The sequence below is a fragment of the Manacus vitellinus genome, unplaced genomic scaffold, assembly GCF_001715985.3.
Source record: "Manacus vitellinus isolate BGI_N305 unplaced genomic scaffold, ASM171598v3 scaffold_1_pilon, whole genome shotgun sequence".
In the NCBI taxonomy this organism is placed as follows: Eukaryota; Metazoa; Chordata; class Aves; order Passeriformes; family Pipridae; genus Manacus; species Manacus vitellinus.
The window spans coordinates 40,128,915-40,143,564 of NW_021939396.1; the positions used below are offsets into that span (position 1 = coordinate 40,128,915).

The 14,650-nt window shown below is 36.0% G+C and overlaps 1 long non-coding RNA gene across 1 annotated transcript in view; it reads right to left on the bottom strand.

The window, feature by feature from the left end:
- Nucleotides 1-2,683: 2,683 nt before the first annotated feature.
- The window catches only part of LOC108641033, a 32,910-nt gene continuing 20,943 nt past the window's right edge, over nt 2,684-14,650 (bottom strand). Inside the window, exons 4-5 of the long non-coding RNA XR_001921690.1 lie at nt 6,019-6,133; nt 2,684-3,407 (exon numbers count right to left, since the gene is read on the bottom strand). This is a non-coding gene — a long non-coding RNA (uncharacterized LOC108641033). The remainder of the gene's footprint in view (nt 3,408-6,018; nt 6,134-14,650) is intronic.

Here is a 14,650-nt window from a genome sequence, read left to right on the forward strand (position 1 = left end):
TTAGTCTATTGAATAACTCCTTGAAGAGCTGGAAGTTTTTTTTCCCAAAATTCAGGGTCCTGACTTTACTCTTTGCCTGACCCATATCCCTCAGGACTGCGAACTCCACCAGTGCATGATCTCTACAGACCAGTCAATTTCAAATCATTACAGAAAGCTGTTTTTACAGAATATGTCTACAAGAAAAAATAAAAAGAAAATATTTAAATATGATTAATACAGTCTTGTGTACAAAGACTTAGTTTTTAACTGCTGTAGTTCATTGTCTGCACAATAAGGGGCTACTTTTTCTAGACCTGTATTAGCTAACAGAAATCTTTTCTCTAAAACAGGAGACTACAAATTAAAATGGAACTCGGGCAGTTGTATATATTCTGTATTGTTGCTAAAATTTGTCTCTGATCACTCAAGATTAATACAGCAAAAATTGTGATCAATCATCTTCACCACAGTGAATCCAAGTTAATATTCCTGGATTTGGTCAGTTTGGAATTATTAATTCTGATAGTATTTGTGTGTTTTTAGACAAATCTGTTACAAAACCATAATTTTGTAGATAGCCTAGTGAGACTTGGGTAATGATGAAGTACTTGCTTTCTTATGTATAAATGGATCATATACTTGGCAAATAGATTACACCTTGGCAAGCTGAAGAACTTGAGATGCTTTTGCACATTGTGCCTGTAGCAAAAATAATCTACTTGTCTTTTTCATAATGGCTTACATTGTAGTCTTCATAAATAATAATAAATAAATATTGCATAGTCCTGAAGATGGAAATGCTTTCTGTAAGGCTCTTTTAACTTATTTGTTAGGCCTCTGCATCCTTATGCATGAGTGAAGCATGGTAAGCACCATGTAGATTTATAGGTGTTCTGAACAGAGAATTTGTGCCAGAAGCTACCTACTGCAGCATGTTTCTGTTTCATTACAGTCATAAAGGATAGCTACAGACATTTTAATAACTTATGACTCAAGCTGTCTAGAAGTAACAATGACACCGTGCATGGTGGTCTGTGGTTTTCTCATTGCCTCATCAATTTTTTTCTTAACACGGTTTTAACAGGGGGTGTGCCTCCAATTTTTTTAATTAGTTTAGCCACTATTACTTTTTTCTGTTTATCTCTTCAATGTCACACATTCTATTCGATAATGTCAGCAGGCATTTTCCAAAGATTAGTCCAAGAGGGATCAAGAAACTGATGGTAAGAGCAGTAAGCTGAATCATATCCTTATATGGATGGAAAATCTGGTGAAGCTTCAGAAAAGCTTAAAAGATAAAGGAACTTGAAAAGGCTGCAAGTTAAACCTTTTGCATTAAGGTGGATTAATTGTTCCTTATTTATCGTTCTTTCATTGACCTGATATCCTTTTGTCTGCTTCAGATAAAAGAATAACTTGTTAAACAGCCACTGAGAGTACAAAACGCATTGTCACCTTCTGCAAGCTGAGTAGCTTCTTTACATTTGAGAATTTTTTCCATATTTATCATCATAGCCAAAGTGAACGGTCATAAATCCATATTTTAATGGGAATATGGCTGTACTTGCCACATGTTGATGTACCTCTTGACTGTTGGAGCTTAAAGGAGTTATGCCAAATCTTACTTCTTTATTGCACTACTTAAATATAAAACCAGCATTTGCACCTAGACTTGCATGTGAGCCCCCCTTTTCCACAAGCTCAAAAAACAAGAAATTTTTTTGGAACAGATCATAAAACATGGCTGAGGAACGGGTTTGATATGCTAAGACCCATCATATGGAATGCTTTCTATCTGGATGCCTTTGCTGTCATGGTTTTGCATGTGCAATCATATTTCCAAGCCTATTCTTCAATAACTGAGCTAATGAAAATAATGGAATTTATTATGGAAATTGGTGATAATATTGGCAGAGATTCTGCATTAATATACAGTGATACCAAAATAGTTAGATTTGTGTTGAACTATTAGTAGATTTCAGCCATATATATGACATACACATTTATTATGTGTAATTAAATACATTTTCTACATATTTTGGTTGAATTATTATTCATACACACATATGTGCACTTTATACATATATATATATGCAGGCAAGCATAAGGATACAAAAGGTGCATCAAAGTAGAAAAACCTACTGGATTTCGCTGCAGATTATTTGTGAGCTAATGTGCCCTCAACGTGGTTCCTAGTAACAAAATATAGTCACTATTTTCAGTCCCAGACTTAAAAGCAATGTACCTTTCTCATTGCCCTGTGTTGCAGCGAGTCTGTTGTGCATTTGAAAGAAAGAAAGAAACACGGCTTTGCAAAAGTGAAATAAATGTCTTTATCTCCTCACAACCCAAAATGTATTCAATGCTCTCCAAGTATGGTGTAATATTTGCTAGTGAAAAAAAAAGTTGAATTAAAAACTTCAAAATATAGAGATTTTAGGTGTATTGTATCACTAACCAAATTAAATTTATGATTGAGTGCATTATTTTTTTTCTTTTTTCTTCTTTTTTTTTTCCTGCTTCTTTTGTTTTCTTTATACTCCCATGAATTTGCATGGGATATATGTAATTTTCACTTGCACCGTCTATAACTGTTTTAAATGAAAAAAATATGTTGGTTTTGCCAATGCAAAATTATTTTGTAGTTTTAGGCACAATTTGATTCTTTTTAGTGCTCTTTTCCACGTATTATTTTTTCCTTTAAAGTGTATGTTACTAGTTTATCTTAAAAACCTATGTGATAATGTGCATTTAGAGCAGGGACACAAAAGGGAGAGGATGTTGTCTGAAAATTGCCTTTATCTGTAACCATTAGGAAGAACACATTTCCCATTGCAATTTGTATTTCAAGATTATATCCTTTGTGCTGTAAAAACTAGGGATAGAAAAAGTGTTTAGAGTCATCTAGTCCATCTCCCTGCCATTGGAATTATTCCCCATTGTAAAATTGGACTGGCTCGACTAATGCAAGTTGGCCAGAGTAATGGAAACTTCATTACTTTTCATTGAGAGACAATTCCCAAAGTTCAATAGTCCTCACTTTTGGAAAGAAGTGTTGGTTCTGAATTTTCTTTTTCACAATTTTGTTGTTTTTACTCCCTGTTGTGTTTGCCTACTTGCAGAAACTGGAACATCCTTCTTCCTTAAAATTCCTCAGTGGACATTTTCAGACTTCTCTGATGACCTCCCATAAAACTAATTACCTAAACCAAAGACCTTTGATTATTTTAGTATTCCTCATCAGTCAATCATCACAATTTACTATGTCAATGTCTTTCTTGGATATAACAATATGTTTGAGAAATTGGTCACATTTAATGATGACTCTAAGACAAAAATATTGTTTTCCTGCTGTGTGAGGACAGATAAGGTGATTCAAACACACAGTGATGAATGGCCACAGATGAATAGATGTTTCCGTATTTCTATAAGAAAAAAAAAAATCAATCATCATTAGTATTATATAACTCAGTATCTAAAGCTCTCTTGGCAATTGGTGTTTTTTGTTTTCTTCTGCTGAAGTTTCCCTTGGATGCACTGAAGGGAATATTAAATTCCTATTTGTTCTGGTCTACAAATTTCTGAACACGTTTTATTTTCTGTTTCAAATCCTTTTTTCTCTTTGTGCTGTTTCTCTGTCTTTATTGCAACATTTCCCAGTTTATGTGACAGTTTCATTAACATGTTTTCTATTCCCCTTTGCAGAATGTAAATGAAGATGTCAAAACTAAATTTAACATGAATACTGGAAATATACTCCCTTTCAGCTTCTCAAAACTGAGTGCATTACCATTTATCATTAGCCCTTGTCAAGAGACCTTCAAATCACTCCTTAGTTCAGTTTCACAAACTGATTTAAGCTAATTCTGAAGTATGCATGCAAAATGAGGCAATTTATGCTTGTATTGTGACACTAGTGATGGTGTGAGGGCACAAAAAATTATTAATAAAATAGAACACATTTCATGTATTAATTGTGCAAGTCACCTAATGATACTGAGGATATCCCTGATCTCTCCCTCTCAGACCATAATGCTGTATGGTCTTTCATTGCAGAAATTTGTTATAGTCTGTCAAAAGTATCTTGTCACAAATAGAAGTTAAATGAATAGGTGTTCTGTGAGTCCTATCAAACTGCCTGTTACATAGTTATATGTAACATCAGAGAATATAACTCAGCACTTCAGGTATTGCTCCATTTTCCTTTGGGTTAGTGTACAGTGACATATTTCGATGCTAATAATTGTCATTGACTTTATGGAAATTGTGCAATTACGTGTGGAAATAGGTTATGCAAGATAAACAACCAAAGGTGTTGCTCTAGGCAAGTGAAGTAAAAAACACTTTTTAAACTCATCTTCACGTGTCATTTTCTTGTAAAAGGAATCATACAGACAGCTCTCTAGTTGTTTAAGTGAATGTGCTGATTCTGATATTTCATAATACTGATAGCTTGATGATCATCAATAGCAATACCAATACCAATAGCATCACTTTCATAAGTAAACAAATTAAGGTAGATATTCTTCTGTATTCATGGCTTATATAACTATAAAGTCAATTCTAATGGATTTTTAAAATTAAATCAATGGGCCAGAGGCAATTATATCAATACAGGTGGAATAAAATCCACATATTTCATATATGCAATCTGTTTCTAAACAGCTTCTGAGATGCACAATATAGTGTGCATTACTCAGTGCTCCTGAGCTGAATCATCAAGTATAATGGAAAAGCTTTGAAGAGGTCTTTTTTAAAAACCAATATTCTTCCCCAGAAAAACAAATTTAGAGCTTAATTGACGATGCATGCCTCCTCTTCTGCTTACTTAAAAGGTTTTCTGGCCCGAAATGATAAATGTTTCTGAGTCAGCACCACTGGAAAAAGCTGGTATATGGAGACACAAGAGTAGGATGCTTTGCAAGGGAAGACAGCTTGCCAGCAAGGCAGGTAGAGGCAGTGTCCTTTTAGGACAGAGGGACAAAACTACAGTATCTGAACAAGAATTTCAGAGCAAGTCCAATGACAATCATTAGAATCATCCCCAGCCCACAGAGCTGCTCCTGCTTTTCTTTCATACAGCAAAACTCTCAGTGGGTCTCAGGTTCCACTCCTGGGCCACCCCAGAGCTGACCTGTGGCAAAGGCACAGGTTCCTGAAGGAAGGGGGTCAGAACCTGTTAAGTTGCCTTTTTTTTAAACTTGTTTTCAATTTTTTAAGAAACTGCTGTGATTTGTGTATGTTGTGATGAAGAAAGAGGCCCGGTATAAAGTCAGTATCACATAGAAGCACTGATTACAGAGCTCATCTTCTCCCTAACATATAATTTTAATGGAAAACAATCTCGCAAGTGGTGCTTGAATGAAGTTCAGAAGAATTGAGTCTTCTGTGTATTCACTGAAGAGGGACAATATCACAGAACCTGTATAAGCATAGGAGACCAATGTATCAGTCCCAAAATTAATGCACTGTTTTTTGGGCTCAGAGTAATCCATAGATGTGCCAATAGAGCACATCATCGCTCCACTAGAAGGGCACATAGAAGTTTTTATTCGTGTAGTGTTTGGGGACTTTTTTAACATCTTACCAAAAACCTCTTGCTAAAGAGAGCAGGTCCCTGAGACATGCATACTGTTTGATATCTTACTACCTATTTCAAAAGACAGGGTAAGTCCCATCACTGGTGACATCTCTCCCTTCAGAAGCAAGTATGTCTGGTTTTGTTATATGAATAAAATAAAAATCAATTATATGTTTCTAAAAAATATGTTGAAAAATACATTTTTCATGAATTGGCCTGGAAGATATAGCTAACAAGAAGCAAGGAGCACCGTGCTTGGAAGCAGTGGTGGAAATTGTCATGGGAGGACAGGCCAGGAACAGACATGATTTGCAGCCTTATAGGTAATGTGTCGCATAGTACAAGTCACCCATAAACTTTGACATTAAAACTTTGAATATGGGACAAAGAGCAAAATTGTTAGAATTTTTAAGTATTGCTACATTAAGGCAATGATGTCCATGAAAGCATTGTACCTTGCTTTAATATAGGGACAAAGTCACATTCTCTGCTTCCAGTACTTGCCCATGATGCATTCAAGAAAGGTCAGACTTGGCAGAGAGGTGTCAGAAGCTCATAATGCCTGTAAAACTAAAGAAAAATTTCATTAATTGGATAGTGCCTTGATAGAAATGACACAGAAGATGTTTGCAGATCTGTTCATGAGTGTGAGAGAGAATCAGACTGATGAACTAAGAGAAAAATATAAAAGGTGTGAAAGAGAGTTCAATGATCAAGTGCTGCACAGGTGTCAATTTACAGATAAATCTTCAAATTTCAGGGATATTTCTGCATTTTCAGCCAGTCTCACTTGTACATAGAGGAATCATGCTTGGAATGAGCAGCAGAAGTGATCACGACATGACTGGCCATAACTGAAGAGTTTTCTAAAGCTTTTTCTAATAATTCACAGCAATGTACTTCTGCACCATTCTGAAAATTCTGTGAAGAGCTTTTAAAACCAAAGCAAATACTCAACTCTGTAGAAAGGAAAACTTAAAAGTTCAGAAAATAGACAATTGTTCTTTAAATCTACATTGTGTAAGCTTCTTTTCCAGAGACTGGGAACATCATAACCAAATGGGAATAAAACTTGAAGTGCATTACTTAATCCTTGTTATTTTCAGCAGTGGAAACACAGTATGTTTAATGAACCCAGGAAATCCTGTAATAGATGTATGCAAAAAAAAAGCATTATTATAGTTTTATTTGTCTTCAGTATACAAGGAAGAATGTAAAATGGGAAATATTAAAGCATAGATAGTTTTAAAATGAAAGTAGGGGTGGGACAGAGTAACGGAAAATCTTGCAGTAAAATGTTAAAGAGCAAAAAGCACAGTGGACCAAGAGAGTAAAGATTAGAAAAACCAAAAACAGTCACAGGACTGCAGTTTCTCTAACATAAAGTCTTGACTCACTGCATATTTGTTAAACTGTTGAATGTACACATCTATCAAAGAGGCAAATTTCTTGACTGAATTTTATTCTATGTTGTATGATCTAGGGTTGTAGAAGTGTGCATGTGTCAGAAAACTAATATTTTTTTCCATGTTGTCTTATCAGGTTTTGTGGGACTGATTTTGGTTTTTTTATTCTCATTTGCAAAGCAGGGATTTATTAAAAATTCGAACAGATAACCCATTGCTATCCTTCTTTCTGAGTCTTTTAGTAAACCTTTATTGTTTACTGATATTTTGTTGCAGAAATTGTATGTATATATGTATTATAATCTCAGATGGGATCATAGGATAATTCAAGTCAGAAGAGACCTCGTCCTCTTGTTATTTTCATTAGTAATTTTTTTTGTAATACTGTTTTAAGCAGGATTAACAAAATAGCGGTTGAAGGTCTTAGACAAAGTTTATTTTGCATAACATTGATGAATACTATCTAAAGTGGTTAATTTATCACTCTGCATCAACTATTTTTGAGCTTTCAGAATAACATGATTTTTTCTGTTGCTGTTTTGCTAACTCATAGGCAGATTTTTAGAGCCGTATTTCTCCGTTTTCTTTGCTAATTACAATACAGCTCCCAAAGTGACATTCTGAAGTTGCATGACTTTTCTGAATCTTGATTCATGTAGTGGGCCTGGACATCCTTTAAGGAGTATAATAAATTAATTCAATTGTAGTTAGGCTGTTACATTCATTGCAAATTGTGGAAGTCTCACTTCAACTCAGACAAAGTAGGTAAAGATTCATTACCAATTATCATGTTCATTATTTTAATCTTTAATTATATGTTCATTAATTAAGAGTTTCAGACAAATGCAATTATAGCTTAAAACATGGACCATTAATAACTGTAACACTGCATTACATTTTGCTTATTATGCAAATGATTTCAGAGCTCAGAAATGGTTACCTATTTCAAAGTATATAAGAAACATGCTGTTCAAATGTGCACAAAACTGGAAGTTTAGGTAACAGTTCTGAATCTTGGTTTTTAATAATTCACTCTGACTTGTCCAGAGACACAGTAAAGAGGAACTAATTTAGTGTTTGCTAGCATGGTGGCCAGTCATAAGACTACAGTAACTTAAAACCATGGTTACCATCAGTAATGATGTTTGATCTTCTTAAATGATAATGATGATGCTTCTTTGCACAGGTTGGTTGTCTCCTGTTTTATCTCTGGCAACAAATTGGATCTTTCTGTGATGGTTAGCTGAAGATAAAGGTAATATTAAGAACTAGATGACCCTATATATCTGCGTGTGTGCAATTGTCCATCTATTTGGTGAAAGTAGTGGTCTCATTTGAAATCAGATTCTTAACAGCAACTAGGAAGACATATTATGTATTTGTTTATAATAAATGATATTTTTACTATAATTATTCTTGCATCTAGAAATTTTAAGAGACCTATTTAGTTTAATGATTTGAGATTATTTTTTTTAATATATCAGTTTGATCATTTTACAGTTCTCCCATGCAGTCCCTCTCAGGTCTTAGAAAAAATCTCACTCTTTCTGTTATCTCAGAGGTTTTACTGAAACCCATCAGAACTCCAGCAGCCTCCTTTCTGGTGCTAGCTCCCTTCTTTCTAAAGCTCTTCAAACTTGTTTAATTTTGTGTTCCAGAGTTTCTGATTGGAGGAGCTAGTCTTCATCAGTGTTGGGGAGGCACACAAAGCTCCCCTCCTTCTGGAGGTCTCCAGCTGACATGGAGCACCTCAGCAGGACAAGGCAACACAACAGCTCTCTTTTGTCTTCTTCGTTCACACTCCTTCAGTATACTAGACAGCAAAGAATAAACTGGAGCAAGCCCTCTGGGCTAGTTCTGGGAGAGAGACTGAAGTTCCTAAAAGGGTTATCAAGCACTGGGACAGGTTGCCCAGGGTAGTCTTTGAAAAACCTGCCCTGGAGCTATTTAGAAGATGTAAGTGTGGCACTTACATCGATGATCTTAAAGGTCTTTTTCAACATAAATGATTTTATAATTTAAACTGGAACCAAAATAATTGAAACTGCCAGAACCCCTAGAACTGCATTCTGCTTTTGTTTTAGTTAAACTTACTGCAAATTAATTAAAAAAAAATTAAAAGTCTATAAAACCTCGAGCAGTAAGTAATACCATCGTTTTTCATTTCCAAAGGATGACAAGAAATTTTTGCAACTTACCCAAACATCTCTTTCAATAAGATGGAGATGTAGTATGAAAGTCACATAACTTTGGAGTGTTCTCTACAGTTGTTGTATTATACTACATGAAGGAGGTGCTTCCACTGACTTAAGATAGAGATGTGGGGAAATGTCACATGAAAGTTAACCAAGACTAAAGATCAAGGGTCACGATTTCCTGATAAAGAGTTTCCAGAGAAAATTAATTGGGCATCATAAGCTGTTCTTCATTTGTATTGTTTTTTCATGGGTTATGTTCCTCTGAAGCTGCTCAGTAGAAAGCTGAGTTACCTGTTCTCTTTCACCTGACTGTTTGAAACCTTAGAACAGGGAGAAAATTTAGTTTAGACTAGGAGTGACTGAGCATGCTTGGTGTGTAAGTTTTGACCAGGATGGCCATAGGTTGTGGCTCAGACACAGGAAGAAGATTGGTGTCTGGCAGGAAAGGTAGAGAATCAGGAAAGAAGACTGGGCGAGGGAGTAGGGTGGGGATGGGGAAACAAACAAAAAAACAAAACCAAAAAAAAAAAGAAAAAGAAAAAAATATGTACACACATATAGGTTGAGGTAACTGATATGCATTTACTATTACCTAAATACATATATGAGTGTTGTTGGGCTGACAACAATACTGGAGAAAAAGCAAGACCACCTCTTCAGAGACATCATGGTCTGCAGCTGGGAGTCCCCTCTAGTTTCCTTTCTGTCCCACTCTGAGGTTTCTCAGTTCTAGTAGCTGTTCAAATAGATGCACAGGTATAAAGTCCTTTTCATTTATTTGTTTAGGTGGTCAGTCTAAGAATAAACAATGTCCAGGATCTGGTCCTGGTCCCACCAAAGATACTTGCCCCTGAAGTCAGTGGGAAGGAGACTATTTTCTCATTGCTAACGGTGCTGTGTTCCTACCATACAGTGTAGGGACAGAAGCTTTTTTCTTGTCATTTTTTTCTTGGGCAGGGGATTCTCCCCAGGATTCCCACTGCAGGAAGAATCTAGGCCTGCCCGTAGATACTCTTTCTTTTTTTAATCCTCTTTTAAAGACTATTTCAATGCTGCTCAGAATTCTAAATCAGTAAGTATTTAAAAATTCATTATATGCTATAAAGTGTGCTATATTTTAAGAAATAAAAATAATGCAACATCTGAGTCTGTTTTCTAAGCAAGTCTATTTGGAATTATTTAGGGGAAATACACTTTAGGTCTGCAGAACAGCTAACATTAGAGTTCCCTAACGATTTCCATTGTCCCCTCGGTCCCTCACCATTCTTTTCACATTCTGCTTTGAGTGAAACAGATGTTAGATTTAGATGTTTGTGTTTCTGGATGTTTATGCAAAACTTACACTTTCTAGTAATGTTCTGGGGTTTGTAGATTTTTCTTGTTTTAATGTTCCCCTCATATTCTTCCTGTTTCCATTTAAAATAAAGGTTTTATATGAAGTTAAATAATGGACAGATATCCAAATCTTAAAAAGTAAAAAAAAAAAAAAAGGATTCTTTTTAATTCAGTGCATTGTTGGTCATTATACTCAAATTTATAGACAAAAAAATAGCTAAATTTATAACACTAGTTCTTTGTACCAGGTAGATCTCCTTCATTGCATATGCCTGCACAAAAGACTGCTGGTACAGAGAGGAAAAAGCAGTAGGTTAGAGCTGATTGGATGGAACCCTTCCTCTCCACGCTTTGCTTCTGAATATGGAGAGCAGGAGAGAGAGAAACAAAGCAATGGGAGTTGTTCTGCTGAAGTCCACCATGTGCTGAGCTTGTTCTCTTGAAGTCCAGGTGTTAAAAGAGTTAATAACCCAAGGATCAAACCACTTTGCTATATTGTGCACCTGTGTGGATTCTAAAACCCACAGACATTTGCTGTGCATCAAAGAGATTTGATACGTACTATGTGTACTTTGCTACAGTGTTTGTGTTTCCAAAAACTTAAGGGTTCTTGAGATATCTTCTAACTGTGCTGGAGTACAGGGAAGAGTCTGGAAAGTGAAAGCTTTTTTCTTATTGTGGCTTTTGCCTGACCTAAGCATTTAAATGTGATCTGCTTTTCATCCTGCTTAGGCAAGATAAAAGTGGCCCTGGCTTGCCCTAGGGATTACTTTTGTCTTTTCAATTCCTTCAGTAAGTAAAAACTATGTAGTTGTGAGCATGCTGTTTCTAATATTGAGGAGAACATTGCCTTGCAGCATTCTTTTTTGTCTCCATATTTGATACCTATGGTATATGATCTGAATGTTCTGTGATATAACAAGAGAATTCTCCACTACTTGTTTAGTTTAGTTCTGTGTTTCCTATTCAGGTATTCCCATAGTGACATTTAAGAAATTATGAGCTTGAATTTTAGTGGCTTGTAGTCTCCAAGCAAAGCCTTAAAGATTTTATCTGGTGAGAGAAATGCTTTTCTGATTTTCTGGGTTTTATAACAAAAGGAAAATATGTAAGTGAAAATACTTGGAAAGGAGGTTTTATCTCCTCTATGGCTCTCATAAATTCAGTGAAATTCAATGAATATTGCTGCAGTAGGTGAATGTTCTGCTTATATTTTTAAGATTATGCAATTTGTTACTATAAAACTGTCGATTATAATCCACTGGATTCAATGCAATATACTAGAATAAATGTAGTGACCTACAGGTTAAGAAACATAATAATGAATTCTTTATATCTTCTTGGTTATAAGAGCTTTTCAGAAAAGGATTTTACTGGCAGTTCTTGTAATAGAAATGCATATCCCTGTAATTTCTTCCCCTAATTAACACTGAGAGAAAAGCTTCATTCTAGAGTTATTCCCCTTAGACGCTCTCCATTCTTACTATTGTACTTTTATGAGAAGAGCATAATTACTCTGCTGCAAACTGCCACACTTAACAGAAAGTACCGTACATAGTTTCGGTACTTTCAGAAAGCAGAAATTAATACCAGATTACAGAATAGTAGAAAGTATTTTGCACTTACCAGGTAATTTACTTTTCAAATATCATGGCTGTCAAGTACGTCTTAGATTTTATTTGCAAATTTATATGAAAATACAATTTTGGAAATCTCACCCTATATCCTTAGCAGCTTCAGAAGAAAACATCTATAAAGTACAAGTCAGAGGGAAATCAGTGTATGTCAGAAATTGGATAAGACAACTAAAGAAACTTCGCATTCTTTCTGGTTTGAGCAGTATGGATCCTGGTTTGAGGGAAAGGCTTCATAAACAAAGCTTTTTAGGCTTTTCATATAAACAATGTATCTATCTTTTACTCTGTAAATAAAAGGGGAAAAGTATAAAAAGTTTTGAGATGGGCTAAATCTGAAAAATACAGATTTGAATTGTCATCCAAACCTATGCTGAAAACACCAAATTGTAAGGTCTGAAGTTCTTGATCTCAATTTGGCTTTTTTTTTTTTCTTTTAAACATATATTTTGTAAGCAATTTACAATTACTATCTTTTTTTTTTCAGGTCAAAGTATTATGACAGATGATTGGGCTTTTGAGCTGTACTTAAATTTGATACCAACTGCATTCAGTTAACCTGAATTTCTCTCCATCCTTTTGTGATTATTCGGCAGTTCACATGACTGCATTCTCCATTCCAACAGACGCAACACAAGAACTCTTGATTACTTGGTGACTTTTCGTGACAATCAGAACCAGGAATTGCTGTGTCATATCTTCTCTATGGTGTCCTTAGTTTCTAAACCTTGTTTTGAAGTCTCTGAACTTTTATTTAGCACTGCTTTTTAAAGTAAATACTCCTAGCCACCTTTGGTGACTCTTTTCTGAGTTAAAAAGGCTCTGATTCTGCTTAGTATCTGGGATTTAGCTTCCTATCTGCTAGCAGGAGTAAGTCCAATTTCTTCTCTGTGCAGGTCACAGTCCTAGTAACCCCCCTCTTTCTGTTTACATGCTCTCAGGGTACATCTAGGCAATCAATTGTCTGTAGGAAAGCTTTGTAAATCTGTTGTGTACTTTGACCAAAAAAAAAAAAATGACCAAGAAAACTAACTCTGAAAATAACCTGTAAAACACCTGCAACAAGTGTTTAAAGTATGCACAAGGGTATATTTCATTTTCCTGTCTTGTATTCACACTCATGGATTCATTGTTGGCTACTGTAAGGTAAACATATGCAGGTACCTTCCCCAAGAATGCCGAGGCAGTGGAAAGGCTTCAAAAAAGTTTTATTTCAGAGGCAAAAACATTAAAAGTTACAATTTTTCGGCTCTGCCAGGCAGTATTGGGCCTAAGAGGGCCCTGCCCTCTCCAGGGCTTTTTATCTTCTCTTCCCTGTCTTTCTCACCTTCTCTGGGCTGCTGGGGCCCTGTACATGTTTGTGAGGGTTATCTCTCTCCGGCATAGCACAGAGGGATAACACAGCTCTCTCTCTGTAACTCCCTCTGACTGCAGAAAGGAAAAAAAAAAACCAAAACACCTAACCCTTTTGGGAAGGCATTTTGCAGTCTTCCTCAGCAAAACAAGTTCTACCTTTCCATTACAAATCCTTCTGAAATCTCAACTCTTCCTATTACTTAGTTGAGAAAGCTTTCTTTCAATAGAGACTTCCTGAGTAGGACTGGATTTTTTTCCCCTCTGCCTTCAGCAACATTCTAGATTGGCTTTAGTTCAGTTGAGCAATGCTAGGAAGATCTATAGTGAGTCTTCAGCCTTGGCCTGACCAGGTTTTTACTGTGGTGGATTGACTGTGGTCAACAGCAAAGCACCCACAGAGCTGTTCCCTCGATTCCCACTCCTACAGGACAGGGAGAAAACAAAAGGAAGGTAAACCACTTGTGGAGTGAAAGAATGCTGGTTTAGTAGGGAAAGAAAAAGGTGTGCATACAAACAAAGAAAAACATTCATTTACTACTTACAATTGACAGATACTTACTATCCAGCCACTTCCTAGAAAGCATGGCCCCATCACGTAATGGTGACTTGGAAAGACAGACACCATCACCACGAACATCCTGGCTTTTCTCCTCCTTTCCCCCATCTCTTCTCACTGAGCACAACACCATCTGGCATAGAATACCCCTTAAGCCAATTCACATCAGCTCTCCCATCTGTGTCCCACCCAGTTTCATGTTCAACTCCGGTTTATTTGCTGTGGGAGGGTGGGGCTAGAGTGAGAATAAGAGAAAGACATCATGCTGGGAAAACACTTCTCAGGAAAGCACAAATTCTGGTGTGCTGCCAGCAGTGCTCAGTCACGGCCAGGGCCTACAGGGGCTATGCTGTGCAATACTTTGTGTCCTGCATTTCATTTCCTCCACCCCAAAGGTCCAAAGGTACTATAAAATTTATAGTACAGAATTAATTAATCCCTGTAAGATTTTTTTTAAGCTTCGTCTTGGGAGATTCACACCTACACTAACACTCAGCCACAAAACCACAAAGATGACAAAAAGAAATGATAATTAAAATGACCACCAACCTTCTAGAATTGTGTCTATCTTCAATTCAAGACGCTGACAGAGCCTTTTCAAA